Consider the following 16,804-nt stretch of genomic DNA (forward strand, 5'->3'; position numbering starts at 1 on the left):
CTTTACTAAAAGTAGGGTAGTTTGTGAAGTTATAAATGTTGTTTTTGTCTAGCTAACTCTTAACGACAAGTAACCGAAATCCATACACCGACCAGACTCAACCCCCGGAAACTTCGTTTCATTGAAGAGGGCTTGGTCAATAGGCTTGTCCGCTCCCTGGACACCGCTAACATCCACTAGCCTCACCAGGCGCTGATCTATTCACCGGTGGTTCAGGTTCAAAGGAAGGCCCTTGTCCTTCCTCTACAACCTCTACACAACCGACATCTGGCATCCCCCGGAAGGCCACTTTAATGGTTGCAGTTGTAATAAAAGTCAACTCCATATTCAGCAATTCCTGCGAGTCATTATCCCCTGCTTGAGACGGCTCCATATTCATTCCCTACATAAACCTATCATGAGCTCTTTGTGCACTGACCTCTGTCCCTTCACCGTCACCATCAATTTTTGATTTGGGGACCGCATCCCATTCTAACAAACCTTGCTCCGCGTTCTCAATATCAGAAGTCTAAATAAATTTCAACTGAAATGAAGATGAACCATATTCAGTTGATTGCACTACCACATCCGCATCCACCTTATCCGCTACTTCTGAATCATCCTTCTCAACAACATGTTCAACCATCTTAGGGGGGCCACTAGTAACAGGCACTTCCCCTTCACCACTTTTCTGCTCCCCATTTACTAAGGCCTTCATGAAAGCTTCTGAAACTTTAGCCGAGCTATAAACTGTCTCTAAACTCTGACGATCCGGTAAATGGGGAAAGTCAATTTCGTCTCACCCACATTACTCTTCCTCTCGTCGACAGGCTTCATTCAGTTCAGCGGTGTTACAAAAATCAACGGTCTCCATAATCTGTGACACCACCTATAACCTGCTTTGTCAACCAAATCAGCATCATCTGCAAGTGATACACCCTCTACAGTAGGCCTAAACTTGAATTTTTCAACCTTTTTTTTTTTTCTTGGCTGCCTTGGTTTTTTTCTTGGCCACCATCCCAACATCTGACAATGAAGGAGCTTTATCAAGAGATTTTTTCATTTGTGACGCTATATTTTCAACTTCTTCAACATGTTCCTTCAGTTTTGCACCTTCAAAAAATTCTTGCGTCGCTTGTGACGGAACAAGACCAGTTGATCATTGACGTTGCATCCGCATACCATGAATAGAAGGCCATAGCGTTCCTTTGAATCTTCAAGTACAGCTCGTGTACACTGTTAGGCCTGGAAATCCGCAAAGCTTCCTGATCAGTATCTCATCTAAATCTGACTACCAGGCTGTCAGGCTATCAGGACACATGAAGATAGGCGCCAGGCCATGGAGAGGACAACGGTCAAAATATCAGGACGATATTAGACCATATACGCGTATTATAAAGGAATTATATACGCAGCATTAAGTGTGAAGATCTCGCAGTAAATGCAGTAATTAAGGGAGGAATAATTAGCAATTATTACAGGCAATAATGGAGAATAATCCGCATTCATTACCATATCAGGCAGCCGTTCAAGATTGAAGATTATATAAGGAGCACTTTGAAGATGTTGGACTCATCTCGTTTTACACCCAAGAAGCAGCACACATTTACATACGCAATATTTAGAGAAATATAAGCATTGTCATTATCATACAATAATTCTCCCAAATTACATGGTGAAATCCTCTCCTGGCTTGGTGCCCGTGGTTTTTTCCCATTCAAGGGTTTTCCACGTACAAAATCCTTCTTCTTATTATTGTTGTCGTTATTTTATTTACAGCTTTATATTGCGCCCTGACGACCTAACCGACAGACTATCTAGAGCTAGTTAACCTTACACAACTCTACCCTGACTTGATTTTGCCTTGCGCAAAATACACACAAAACAATTGATGCCCACCGTGGGGCATCTAGCTCTTTAAATCCTTTTTTCTTATCCTACAAAAATTCAAAAATCCTACAAAAATGGCACAACCCACCGTTGAAGAACAATTGAATACAGCTCTCCAACAAATCGCTGAGTTGGAAAGCCTGAAAGAAAAAGTTGCCCAAACTGAGGCAGAAATCCTGCAATTGAAAGAATCTGAGTCAGCTCTAAAGCAAAAAATAGAAAAGACTCAGGGGGCAGGCTCTAGATTCCAACCAGGAACCCCATTTGCATCAATCATGAAAAATATTGATTTTTCCATTTTTGGGAGCCCAAGTATTCCTAAATCCATTAATGTTGATGGTGATGATGAACTAAAAGATGATAAAGAGAAGCCTGATGAATCCGCAGCAGCCATTATAATTGCAGTGATTCAGGAGATCAAGAAACTCAACGAAAAATTCGATAAGATACCTGGAGTACCTGCCAGCATGGAAGAAGCTGCCCCTGACAGCTATGCTGATTCGCCTTTCATAGACGAAATAGCAAAGGTAGACCTACCCAAGAAGTTTACAATTCCATCCATGAGGGTCTATGATGGAACCACTGATCCACAAAATCACGTGGCTCTTTACAAGCAGAAAATGCTGGCTGCATCTATTACCAGCGAGTTTAGAAAAGTTTGCATGTGCAAGGGATTTGGAACGACCCTGACTGGCCCTGCTTTGAAATGGTACATCAACCTGCCAAGTGGGAGCATCCATTCCTTTGCCAACCTGATCAACGGTTTCAACCAGCAGTTCGCGAGTAGCAGGGAGTTGGAAAAATGATCCAATGACCTTTACCGAGTTACACAGAAGCCTGATGAAACTCTCGGGACATTTATTGCAAGATTCAACAAGGAGAAAGTATCCATACCCAGGTGTGACGTTGGAATAACAGTGGAGGCATTCAGACAGGGCTTACTACCATATAGTGACCTATACAGCGAACTCACTAAGTATCCCTGCCACACCTTCGAAGATGTTCAGGCCAAGACACTTGCTTTCATCAGGCTGGAAGAAGATAAAAGCTATAAACTCGGATCACCCAGTAGACCAAAGGATCATGAAAGGAGCAGTAGAAAGAGCAACAAAGGAAACAACTATATACCTACTCCATATTCTAGGCCAGATCAATCAGAAGTTAACCTGGCTCATGAGTATCAAGGTAAGGTTAAAGTTTATCCACCTATCTCCGAACATAACTTCAGCGTTGATATCGCAGGATTGATCCAGAGACTTGACATGGGATCAGCTGTCAGATGGCCCAGGAAGTCAGAAAATCCAAATCCCAGAAGAGACAATTCAAAATGGTGCGAATTTCACAGGGATATTTGACACACCACGGATGATTGTTTCACCCTGAGGAAGGAAGTGGCCTATATGCTAAAATCAAGATACTTGAAAGACCTGATCAAAACAAAAGGCAGGAACGCACACCAGGATAAAGAGAATCAGGAGCATAAGCAGGATCGTAGTCTCCCTCCACCACCACCAATCTATGAAGTAAAATTCATATCTGGCGGTTCGGAGATTTGTGGCCTGACAAGTTCAGCAGCAAAGAAGATAGCCAGAACGCCAAGGACTGTGTCACCCAGCAAGTCGGATGATGTCCCAACAATCACTTTCAATGATTGTGACCTAGTGGGCATCCCTGATGTTCATCATGATGGCCTGGTAATTTCTATGCAGATTGGAACAGCCACAGTGAGAAGGATCCTGGTAGACGGAGGCAGCTCAGTGAACCTGATCATGCTTGACGTACTGAAAGCCATGAAAATCAAAGAGGACCAAATCATCAAGAAATGCATCATCCTAGTAGGATTCAGTGGCGAAACCAGGAGTACCCTAGGAGAAATCCACCTCCCAACCTACGTGGAAGGAGTCTCATCTTATGAGAAATTTTGAGTCCTTGACTACCTGTCATCCTACAACGCTATTCTGGGCAGGCCCTGGATTCATAATGTCAAGGCCGTACCGCCAACCTATCCCTAGTGCATCAAGATACCAACAGACTGGGGCATAACCATAATCAAAGGGGACCACAAGACAGCCCAGGAATGCTACACAGAAACCTTGAAACCTTCCAAGGCAGGTAAGTCCCTGGCATAGCAATTACAGTACCCTGTCAGAAGCACTTATGTGGCACATCCCAGAATGGAAACAGATCAGGTAATCCTAGACCCTAAGTACCCTGACAGGTATATCTTAATAGGATCTGACGCACCAGATAGTGTCAGGCCTGCACTGGTAAAGTTTCTTAAAAATAAATCATCTTGGTTTGCTTGGTTACATTTTGATATGACTGGAATTAGCGCTGATATAATTACTCATAAACTCAATGTTGACCCATCTTTTAAGCCTGTACAACAGAAAAGGCGGAAATTTGCAGCTGAAAGAAAAACAATTATAAACGAGGAAGTAGAGAAACTCTTGGATATGGGGATGATCAGGGAAGTAATGTACCCTGAGTGGCTGGCTAACGTAGTTGTTGTGCAGAAAAAGAATGTGAAGTGGAGAGTCTGTGTAGACTACACTGACCTGAACAAAGCCTGTCCTAAACATCCATTCCCCCTGCCTTATATTGATGTCATGGTAGATGCCACAGCAGGCCACGAGATGCTAACATTCATGGATGCTTCCAGTGGATTCAATCAAATAAAGATGCACCCTGCTGACCAGGAGAGTACTGCATTCATTACAGACCGAGGCATGTACTGTTACACTGCCATGCCCTTCGACCTGAAGAATGCAGGGGCAACGTACCAGCGCCTGGTCAACATGATGTTTAAAGATCAAATAGGTGACATCATGGAAGTATACATAGACGACATGGTGGTGAAATCCAAGAATGCAGAAGATCATGTGTAACATCTAGAAATAGCATTTGAGATATTGGAAAAATATAACATGAAGCTAAACCATGCAAAATGCCACTTTGGAGTCTCTGCAGGCAAATTTCTTGGATATATGGTCACAAAGAGAGGCATAGAAGCTAGCCCTGAACAGATAAAGGCTATCCTGGAACTACAGTCACCCAAGTCTGTCAAGGATATCCAGAAATTGACAAGGCCGGGTAGCTGCCCTGAACCGTTTCATATCAAGATCCTCTGAGAGATGCAAAACATTCTATAACCTCCTTAGAAAGAATAAACAGTTCCAGTGGACGGATGAACATGACACAGCTGTCAGCGCAGTCCTGGTGAAAGAATAGGACGGTCAGCAACATCCAGTATACTATGTAAGAAAAAGCCTGCTAGATGCTGAGTTGAGGTATGGACTACTTGAAAAATATGTCTTAGATTTAATTATGTCATGTACTAAATTGCGACCTTATTTTGAATGTCACCCCATTATAGTCAGGACCAATTTACCCATAAAATATGTCCTGCATAAGCCTTAACGTTTAGGCAGGATGGCCAAATGGTCAGTCCAGATTAGCACATACGACATCTCCTTTGAACCCAGGGCAGCGATCAAATCGCAGGCCCTAGCAGACTTTGTGGCTGACTTTAGCCCTAACCTGGAACCAGACCTGATAAAAGAGGTCAACCAACTAGAAAATAAAACCCCAGACCAAGAATGTACCCTATTCAGAGATGGGGCATCCAACGCTAGGGGGACAGGGTTAAGACTAGTACTTAAATCGCCCTAGGAAGATATGATAGCACAGGCTGTAAGCTGTGAGTTCAAAGCCACGAACAACGAAGCAGAATATGAAGCCCTGATAGCAGGCTTAACGGTATGTCTAGACCTCGGTGTTCAAAACTTAAAGGTAAAAACTGATTCACTCCTAATTGCTAATCAAATAAAGGGAATTTATACGGCTAAGGATGTAAAAATGATTTCGTATTTAGAATATGCAAAAAACCTTACCGCTAAATTTGCCTTATTTGACATAGATCAAATATCAAGAGACCTGAATACCCAGGATGATGCTCTGGCCAGGCTAGGTTCAAATTTCACCCCCACTATTTTTGACAAAATACTAATTGTGCACTTATTGGAGCCAGCCATCAGCAAACCTGAACAGGTCAGTCCTGTCAATCAGGACAATAACTCTTGGACTAAACCCTATTATGACTGGTTTTTCCGAGGAATACTGCCTCAGGGTAGGCATGAGGCAAGGGCTTTTAAAATTAGAGCTTCAACTTATGCTATCATCAATAACACTCTGTTCAAGAGATCGTAGGCTGGACCCTACCTAAGATGCTTGGAGCCTGACGAAGCCAAACTAGTACTTCAAGAAATACACGATGGACACTATGGCAACCAAAAAGAAGAAAAGAGCCTGGCAAGCAAAGTTCTCAGGACAGGCTACTACTGGCCTACACTGAGGGCTGATTGCCTGGAATACTCTTCAAAATGCGAGGCTTGCCAAATTCATGCACCAATCATACATCAGCCGTCTGAACTCCTCCATTCAATTTCCGCACCCTGGCCATTCATAAAGTGGGGCATGGATATTGTGGGTAAACTGCCCGTAGCTCCAGGAAAAAAAGTATTCATGTTGGCTATGACTGATTACTTCTCCAAATGGATTGAGGCTAACTCTTTCAGACAAGTACCAGAAAAGGAAGTAATATCCTTCATCAGAACAAACATCATTTGCAGATACGGAGTCCCATCAGAAATAGTATGTGATAACGGAACTCAATTTGTGGGGAAAAAGACCCAAGCATTTTGCCAAGAATGGAATATCAACCTGGTAACATCAACCCCTGGATATCCAAAAGCTAATGGCCAGGCTGAATCAAGCAATAAGGTAGTCATAAGCTGCCTAAAAAAGAAGCTAAAAAGAAGACGAGGAAGATGGGCTGAAGAACTTCCATTATTACTATGGGCAGACAGGACAACTCCAAAAACTGCAACAGGCCAAACACCTTATTCCCTGGTGTATGGCTGCGAAGCTGTCATTCCTGCGGAAGTACGAGTACCAACATCCAGATGCACCCTGAACAATATTGAAGCAAACAAAGATCTAATGCAAGACAACTTGGTCCTAACAGAAGAATTAAGGGACGTTGCCAAAATCAGGATGACATCATATCAACAAGCAGTCGCCAGGACTTACAATAAAAACGTCAGGATCAGGGTCTTTAAAGAAGGAGACCTTATCCTACGCAAGGTCTTTCCAAATAAAAAAGAAAAATTAGCAGGAAAACTGGCTCCCACATGGGAAGGGCCTTACTTAATCGATTCAATTGTTGGGCAAGGAGCATACAGGCTCCAAACGCTAGAAGGGGAAATGATCCCAAGATCCTGGAATGTAACTCATTTGAAATTATTCCATATGTAAAGATCAGGCTACAATCACGTATAAATTAAATCACTACTCAACCTGACGTGCTACGTGATGAACTACATGTTTTACATGCCTTGTCTGTATTTTATATCTGTTCAACTAACCTATTTATTTACTTCTTGAATCCTGAACAATTATACATGATAAAAGATTATACGTGTTAGGCCCAAATTAGCCTGGTCTGACTATAATTTAGCCTGATCCTGTTAGGCTGAATGAAGCAACCAAGGACCGGACAAATCCAACTACTATTTGGCAGACGAAGGGAACCACAAAATAAGCAAGCTACTAAACCCTAGAAGAAAAGCCTGATGGTAAGTGCAGAATAGCCTGACAGGATACTTAAGCAGGCTGGATCAAGTTGAAGAGCAACAAGACGGTTATATAAAGATAAATGCTCACATCCTATTCTCAAGGAAGACCAAGTCTAACTATAAGACTACATCATTCCCATGAATCAAGACGTGCAAAACGAGAAAAGCTAAAGATTAGTTAGAGAAGAACGAGTCAACCAGATTAATAGGGAATGTGCCCTATTAATCGTGCAATGACTCGACAATTGAGAAGAACGTTGAGATTGAATACAACGTTAATATTTGTAGAACTATAAATAGCATGATCTAGCATTTGTAAAGGGATTCATTATTCATTAGTTATTTTATAATTTATCTCTCACTATTTTCAGAATATTCAATTATATACACGAGTTTGTACTCAGCTTATCAAAATAATACAAGTGATATTCTTTATACTTAGTCCTTCCTTGTTATTTACTCATAATATTATTCCAAACTTATAGAACTAGATACCCTAATTACTCTATAATCAAGCCGGATCCTTTCAGGGAAAATCCTGCTAAAACAATTGGCGCCCACCGTGGGGCATCTAGTTCATTAATCAAAAAATTCATTTTTCCATTCTTCATTTAATATTCACATACAAAAATGGTAGAACTCACCCCAGAACAACAATTGGCGGCTGCCTTGGCTAAGATTAAAGAGTTGGAGACAATTCAAGAAAAGGCATCCCAAGCAGAAGCTGAAATCAATAGACTGAAGGAATCTGAGTCTAACCTGAAAAAGAAATTGGAAAATCAGGCTTCAGGCTCTAAGACCAGATTCGAACCAGGAACCCATTCTCATCCATTATCAAAAATATTGACTTTTCCAATTTCGGAACTCCGGAGAAGGATACCTCATCCGACACCCAAATCATCCCCAATGATGAAACAAACAAAACTGAAGCAGCAATAATGATGGCTATACTTCAGGAAATTCAAAAACTCCATAACAAAATAGAAAATATACTGTGAGTACCAGACCCTCTGTGGCTGAATTAGAAGTTGACAGCTTCGCTGATTCACCCTTTGCAGATGAAATTGCAAAAATTGATCTCCCCAAGAAATTTACCGTTCATCCATGAGAACTTATGATGGGACCTCTGATTCACAAAATCACGTTGCTATATTCAAACAGAAGATGTTAGCCGCCTCAATACCCAGTGAACTCAGGCAGGTCTGCATGTGTAAAGGCTTTGGTACAACCCTGACCGGAGCAGCATTACAATGGTTCATCAATCTCCCAAAAGGAAGTATCAAGAATTTTGCAGAATTGGTCAATAACTTCAATCAACAATTCACAAGCAGCAGAGACATGGCCAAGAGACCCAGTAACCTGTTTAGGGTAAAGCAACTTCCTGAAGAATCTCTCAAAGAATTCCTGCCAAGATTTGTCAAAGAGAAGGTAACCATTACCAGGTGTGACGAAGAGACAGCGGTAGAAGCCTTCAGGCAAGGAGTCCTGCTTGACAGTGACATCTATGCAGACTTAACCAAAAAAGCCTGCCCAACCTTTTCCACTATTTAGTCCATCCCCTTAGAACATGTCAGATTGGAGGAAGATCTCAACTTCAGAACAAACTCGTCCGGAGGAAAGCAAGGCTATGGACACACTAACAGGAAAAGCTCCTACCAGAAAGGAGGCAACCCCAGATCAGTACCCTATTCCAGGCCTGAACGATCTGAAGTCAACATGGCACAAGAACACAAAGGTAACCTTTCTAGCCTACCAACTATTCCTGAATATAACTTCTCTATAAATACTGCAGGATTATCAAATGCCTGGAAAGCTTGGGGGACACGGTCAGATGGCCCAAAAAATCCGACAACCCCAGGAAAGATCCAACGAGATGGTGTGACTTCCACCAAAACATCGGGCACACCACAGAAGAATGCATCCAACTCAGGAAACAAGTGGCATACCTCCTAAAGAAAGGTTATCTGAAAGACTTAATCCAGCAGCTAAAGAACAAATATGAAGGACAAAACAAGAGAGATTCAGGGAACGGCAGAGATCCTCCTCCTCCTCCCCCCTTCTATGAAGTCAAGTTCATAAATGGAGGATCAAAAATCTGTGGTCTAACCAGCTCGGCTGCCAAAAGAATATCCAGGGAGTCTAGACTTCAATCCCCTCTTAGATCTAAGTCATTACCTGCTATTACTTTTGATGACTCAGACTTGCAGGGAATATCAGATCTACACCATGACAGCTTGGTAATTACCATGCAAATTGGCACAGCTAAGGTATCAAGAATCCAGATCGACGGGGGCAGTTCAATCAATTTGGTGATGCTTGACGTCCTCAAAGCTATGAAGATAGATGAAGAGAAAATCATCAAAAAATCCAGTGTCCTGGTTGGGTTCAGCGGAGAAACAAAGAACACCCTAGGAGAAATTAGCCTGCCAACCTATGTGGAAGGCGTGGCTTCCTATGAAAGATTCGGGGTAATGGATTGCCTATCCTCATATAACGTAATCCTGGGCAGACCATGGATCCACAACGTCAAAGCAATCCCATCAACATACCATCAATGTGTGAAAATATCAACCGAATGGGGGATAACCACCATCAGGGGAGAACAAAGGACGGCTCAGGAATGCAACACCCAGGCTTTGAAACCCTCAAAGTCAGGTAAGTCCCTTGCATAGCAATTAAAGTCATCTGTCAGGAAAGAATATATTGCACATTCACAGATGAAAACAAGAGAGGTCATTTTGGACCCAGAATTCCCTGATAAGAAGGTACTTGTAGGGTCAGATGCACCAGACTCGGTCAGACCCAATCTGGTCAGCTTTCTCAAAACTAAAATGTCTTGTTTTGCTTGGTCACATTTTGATATGACTGGTATAGATGCTGATATTATAACCCATAAGTTAAATATTGACAAATCCTTTAAGACTGTATAGCAAAATAGAAGAAAATTTGCTGCAGAGAGGCATGAAATCATCAACCAAGAAGTTGACAAGCTATTGGACATGGGAATGATCAGGGAAGTAATGTACCCCGACTGGCTTGCAAATGTAGTAGTTGTCCAAAAGAAAAACGGTAAAAGAAGAGTTTGTGTAGACTACACCGACCTAAACAAGGCCTGCCCCAAAGATCCATTTCCCCTGCCACATATTGATGCAATGGTAGATGCCACTGCGGGCCACGAGATGCTAACATTCATGGATGCCTCCAGTGGATTCAACCAAATAAAGATGCACCCCGCGGATCAGGAGAGTACAGCTTTCATCACTGAAAGAGGAATATACTGTTATACTACTATGCCCTTTGGATTAAAAAATGCAGGTGCAACCTATCAAAGATTAGTCAACATGATGTTCAAAGATCAAATAGGAGATAACATGGAAGTCTACATAGACGATATGGTAGTCAAGTCAAAAAAGGCAGAAGACCACGTCAAAGACCTGGAAGTAGCCTTCCAAATACTGGAGAAATTCAATATGAAGCTCAATCCACAGAAGTGCCATTTTGGAGTCTCAGCAGACAAATTCTTGGGCTATATAGTGACAAAAAGAGGGATAGAAGCCAACCCTGAATAGATCAAAGCCATCCTGGAGCTAGAACCACCAAAGACAGTCAAAGACATACAAAAGTTGACAGGAAGGATAGCAGCCCTGAACAGATTCATTTCAAGATCATCAGAAAGGTGCAAATCATTCTATAATCTGCTAAGGAAAAACAAGGACTTTCAATGGACCCCTTATCATCAGGCTGCCTTTGAAGATCTGAAAACATATCTATCCTCTCCTCCCTTTTTGGCAAAACCGTCAAAGACGAACCCCTAACAAAGATACATTCGATCCACGGAAAGCTTGTCGGTGCAGTCTGGTCAAAGAAGAGGACGGACAACAACACCCTGTCTACTACGTAAGTAAAAGTCTATTAGATGCAGAGATCAGGTATGGCCTACTTGAAAAATACTTTTTAGCTTTAATTATGAGTTGCACAAAATTAAGACCATACTTTGAAAGCCACCCTATAATAGTCAGAACCAATCTTCCTATCAAGTCTGTACTTAGGAAACCGAATTGTCCCGGACGAATGTGCAAATGGTCGGTCCAGCTAAGCACATACAACATAACATTTGAACCAAGGACAGTAATTAAGTCACAAGCATTGGCAGACTTTGTGGCTGATTTTAGTCCAGCCCTAGAACCCGACCTAATAAAAGAAGTAAATAGATTGAACAATGACCAAACAGACCTAGAATGGACCCTATTTGTCGATGGTGCAACCAACATGAGGGGCACAGGCCTAGGGGTAGTACTAAAATCGCCACAGGGGGATAAGATAGTACAAGTGATGTGACCATAGTTGGCGCATATTTAGCCCCCGAATTAGCCTTGTTTCCATGCTTTTTAGTGCTTATTTGGGTCATTTCTTATCTTTAGTTCTTTGTTTTGCATATTCTTTGAGATTTTGATCCCTTGGTAGGAAAGGAGTAAGAATCTTGCATTTTCATGGCAAAACAAGACTAAATTGATCGAATCCAATGACCAAGCATCAAGGAGAGACAAGATTAGAAGGCCTTTGTACATATCATAGTAGAAGAGCAATGTTGAGGAAAGATCCTTGAGTCCCCAAGGAAATCCCCAAGGAATTTATGAAGAAAATGGAAGAAAAAGAAGAAGTTACTATGCTGACTGACAATCCGAGCGGATTGCCAGCAATCCGTCCGTCCTGCACAATCCGAGCGTCCCTTGCAACAATCCGTTCGGATTCCCCCTCAACAATCCGTCCGGATTCCCCAGAATCCGCTCGGATTCCACCGCCCAAATCCGGCCGTCCCGACCTTATTCCGCCCGGATTTCTTCACAGCACGGATTGCCTTCTTCAAACTACGAAAAGAGAAGCCCTTCTCTCAGAAAATACCGGGTCCTCCTTGCTCAACTTAAAAAGTGTAATTACTAGTTTAGCCCTTAGTTAACCCTAATGCATCCTCCCTAATTTTCACTATAAATACCCCATTAGGCTAATTAGAGGAGCATGTTCTTCTTATCAATAATTAGTGTAGTTAATATCAATCAAAACTCTCTTCAATATTGTAATCAAGTATTAATCAAGTTTTAATCCAAGTTTTAGTTCTTTAATCTCTCTTTTGTTCATCCTTTATTTTGGGTAATTGAAGATTATTTGGGTTATTATTGGGAGATTGACAACCTCTCAATCTAGCATTCAAGTACTTCTATTATTCTTGCTTTATTATTGGAATCATTAGTAGGTATAATCTCTTAATCCCTTTTTAATTATTGTTAATTACTTTCATTTATTCATCATGTTTCATATTGTTAGTATGATTGACAACCTTGCTAGCATGATCAACATGATAATGAGTTAGTAGTCTCTTAGCTAGGGTTAATGGGTGATTAGGGGAAACCAACATGGGGAATGATTCATGCTTAAATTAATATGCTTTCATGCTTTATTTGCTTGCTTGTTTTGATCTCAACTCATGCACATGTTATACTTGATGAAATGCTAAGCCTATGAATCCTTGCATTTACTATCATCTCCTATCTTTTCAATGAGACTTGTAAGACATAACCCAACTCGAGTCTCATTAGACCATGCATGTTGTTGAGTAGGGAAGATTAAGTCGACTTGCAGGTGTTGTACAATCTAATCAATTCGGCTCCGGGACCCAAACTTTCCTAGGATTGTAAGATATAACCCAACTCAATCCATCACAACAATAATTGCTTGCTTATAATTTGAGAACATGTTTGTATGATCATATCCCATGATTCCCCTATGATCCCATGACACCCTAGTGCCTTTAATCAATTGTTTACACCCCTTTTTATTCATCTTGCTTGTTTATTTTCATTGTTATTCTAGTTTAGTAACCTTCTACATCAACCCAATTTGTGACACCCCTTAGACACCGCTAGTTACAATAGAAATCTCATTTCAACTCCCGTCCCTTGGGATCCGACCTTTACTTGCCTCTTTACTAATTGTAGAGTTGCTTGTTAAGCTATAAATTGTGTTTTGATTCGACCGTGACCAACGACCACATCTATTTATTTGTGAATACGAAACGGACCGATCAAAAATGGCGCCGTTGCCGGGGACGGTGTTTGTTTGACTTAGATTTCTTTTTATTGTTTTTAGTTGTGTCTTTCTTTACCTTGAGGAAGTAACACTCCTCAAGGTTTGTTCTAATTGTTTTTGAGTTGTTTGATATTTTGCATGTCTAGAAGGTTACAAAGTGATTTGTTACCTTTTGACCGTGAAATCGAAAGAACCTTGACGAACAATAGGAGAGTTGTTAGGAGGAATTTGAGAGGTGTTGGTGAAGTTGTTCAACCCACTAGTGAGTTTGTCAATCCTTTCGCAATAGAAGGAGAAGAAAACCCATTACACAATACCCCACAAAATCCACCTACAATGCCGAAATTCTCGTCACACTCCGTACCCACAGAGGATAATTTACCAAATGGTACTCCTACACCGCAACATCTCACCGGAAATTTTATTGCCAAGTCCTCCTTCATCCAACTAGTTGAGAGGAGCCAATTTGGGGGGATGCCTAGTGAGGATCCTCATTCTCATATGGAAACCTTTTGCGATTATTGTGATGCTATCTCTCAAACGGGCGTGACTCAAGACCAAATTAGATGGGTCTTATTTCCTTTTTCCTTAATCGGCACCGCAAAGCAATGGTTGAAGGGCCTTGATAAGGCCACCCTTGGAATAGATTCTTGGAAGAAGTTGGCTCTAGCTTTCTACAAAAATTCTACCCCAGGAAAAGACCAACATGCTAAGAGCTCAAATTACGGGTTTTAAGCAAAGGGATGAAGAGTCTTTGTATGAAGCTTGGGAGCGGTTTAAAGGTATTTGTCGCTCATGTCCTCACCATGGACTTAGCGAATGGTTTTTGGTGCAACAATTTTGGAATGGTTTATATGAAGATTCTAGGAACATTCTCAATATGGGATCAAATGGAATGTTCACCGAAGTTGATGACAATCAAACATGGAACAAGATTGAGGAAATGGCGGTCCATAACTCACAATATAGTAGACCTCGCAAGGCTACTAGAGGAGGAAAGCATGAAGTGGACTCCGTTACTCAATTGGGTGCTCAACTTAGTGCTCACATTGACACAATCAACTTGAAGTTTGAACAAGCTATGGCTAGACTTGAGGAAAACTCAAAATCATCGAAGCATCATGTCAATGCCATGACGGCATCCTCATCAATCCCATGTGGGATATGTGAGAATTGTGGAACTTTGGGTCATGACCCAAGTGAGTGTAGGGGAACAACCGAACAAGTTAATGCTTTCCAAGCTTACAAGAGTGGTACCCCTTATTCCAATTTTTACAATGAGAACACCAAGTTCCATCCAAATCTCTCATACAAAAGCCAAAATGTTCAAAACCCTCAAACAACATACACTCCACCACCCATGAGAAACCAAAATCAAAGACCCTTTTACAATCAAAACCAAGGTTACCAAAATCAAAATCCATACAATCACCAAAATGACCAAGGTTTTGATGTCCAAAAAGCGGTCCTCCAAATGCAAAAGAATCAACAAGAATTTTTCACCCAAATGCAAAAAGATAGCCAAGCAAAGGAAACCACCATCAACAACATTCTAGCTCACACCAAGATGTTGGAAACACAATTGACTCAACTAGCATCTTCAAGCTCACAAAGACAAAAGGGGCAATTACCACCTCAAAGTAATCCCCCTAGACATGAAACGGTTAGTGCCATTCACTTGAGAAGTGGTACAAGGTATGAAGCACCGAAGAAGCAAGTTGAGGATGAAGTTGTGGAAGCTAGTGAAAAGGAAGAAATTGTGCAAAACTCCAAAGATGGAGAATCAACAAAAGAAGAAAGTTCAAAGAAAAGTGAAGACAAGGCCCTAGAGAAGGAGCCCATTGTGATTAGACTTCCTTTTCCAAGTCGTCAAGCCAAGCCCAAATTTGATGATCAACTTGGAAAGTTCATGGAAATTGTGAAGAATTTAGAAGTCTCAATTCCTTTCACGGAATTAATCAATCACGTTCCGGCCTATGCGAAGTATATGAAAGATATCCTCACAAAGAAGAAGTCGATCCGGAAACTTGAGACTATCGCCTTCACTAAGGTGAGTAGTACAATACTTCAAGGGAGTTCACCTCCAAAGTTAAAGGATCCGGGAAGCTTCTCAATACCGTGTACCATTGGCGACACAACGATCAACAAAGCCTTATGTGATCTAGGGGCTAGTGTGAGTGTCATGCCATACTCGGTAAGTAAAAGGTTGGGGATGGGAGAGCTTAAATGCACCAACATCACACTCCAAATGGCCGATAGATCGACGAAGACACCGTTAGGGATATGGGAAGATGTCCCCGTGCGAAATGGGAAGTTTTTCATCCCGGTGGACTTTGTCATTGTTGATATGGAGGAAGATTCAAACATTCCAATCATCCTAGGAAGACCTTTCCTATACACCACCGGTGCGGTGATTGATGTGAAACATGGAGAGCTCACTCTAGAAGTGGGAGATGAAAGCATAAGTTTTAATCTTGACAAGACTATGAGAGCTCCTCGTTTGCATGAGCCGTGTTTCATGATTGATCATTATAGCCGAAAAGATGAAAGGAAGAAATCGGAACTCCAATGGAGGAAGAAAGTTGAAGATGCTCCATTCAAAGAGCAAGTGAATTATGACAAGGAGAGCTTGCAAAGCTCATCAAAATCAACCAAGGAAGAAGAGGATGGCCTCATTGGCCAAGAGAAGAAATTGGGAGAGTTGTCTCCATCTAAGCAAGAGATTTTCAATGATCAACTCAATGAAGTTTGTGGTCTTTGGGACGACGAGTTTGAAGTGATTTTTAATCCCTACATTGGGCATGCCATCGATCATGATCAACAACGAGGGCCACGGTCTATTGAGGACCTCTACCATAATAATGAACAAGCTTTTGATTACTTTTTCAAGGTGTTAAGCAACATCAACAACACCTTGAACATGCCCCCTTGACATCTCATCAAGAATGAGAGTTTGGTGGAGTCCTCCCTAAACCACCACTTGTAAATATTTCTAACTCCCTAACTTACATTTCAATTCTTATATTGCATTTTTGTCATCTTTGTATTTTTATTTACTTTGATCAAAATAATTGTCATGAAAGAGAGAAGTGAGGGAGGGACTAACAATTTCAATTGATGTGTAGTGCTTTACCTTAGTGTGGGGATGGCAATTGCCTAGGCTATCCATGCCTTAGTAGTGCCCCCACAAAGAAGAACACAAGACTTGAAAGAAA

General features: G+C 41.5%; 1 non-coding gene across 1 annotated transcript; it reads right to left on the reverse strand.

Annotated features, from left to right (window-relative positions):
- Window positions 1–14,295: 14,295 nt before the first annotated feature.
- On the reverse strand, window positions 14,296–14,402 carry LOC141603066 (small nucleolar RNA R71). Its single transcript, XR_012524964.1, has one exon. It is a non-coding gene; the product is annotated as a small nucleolar RNA R71 (small nucleolar RNA).
- Window positions 14,403–16,804: the final 2,402 nt, after the last annotated feature.

The sequence above is a fragment of the Silene latifolia genome, chromosome 9 (assembly GCF_048544455.1).
Source record: "Silene latifolia isolate original U9 population chromosome 9, ASM4854445v1, whole genome shotgun sequence".
Classification (NCBI taxonomy): domain Eukaryota; kingdom Viridiplantae; phylum Streptophyta; class Magnoliopsida; order Caryophyllales; family Caryophyllaceae; genus Silene; species Silene latifolia.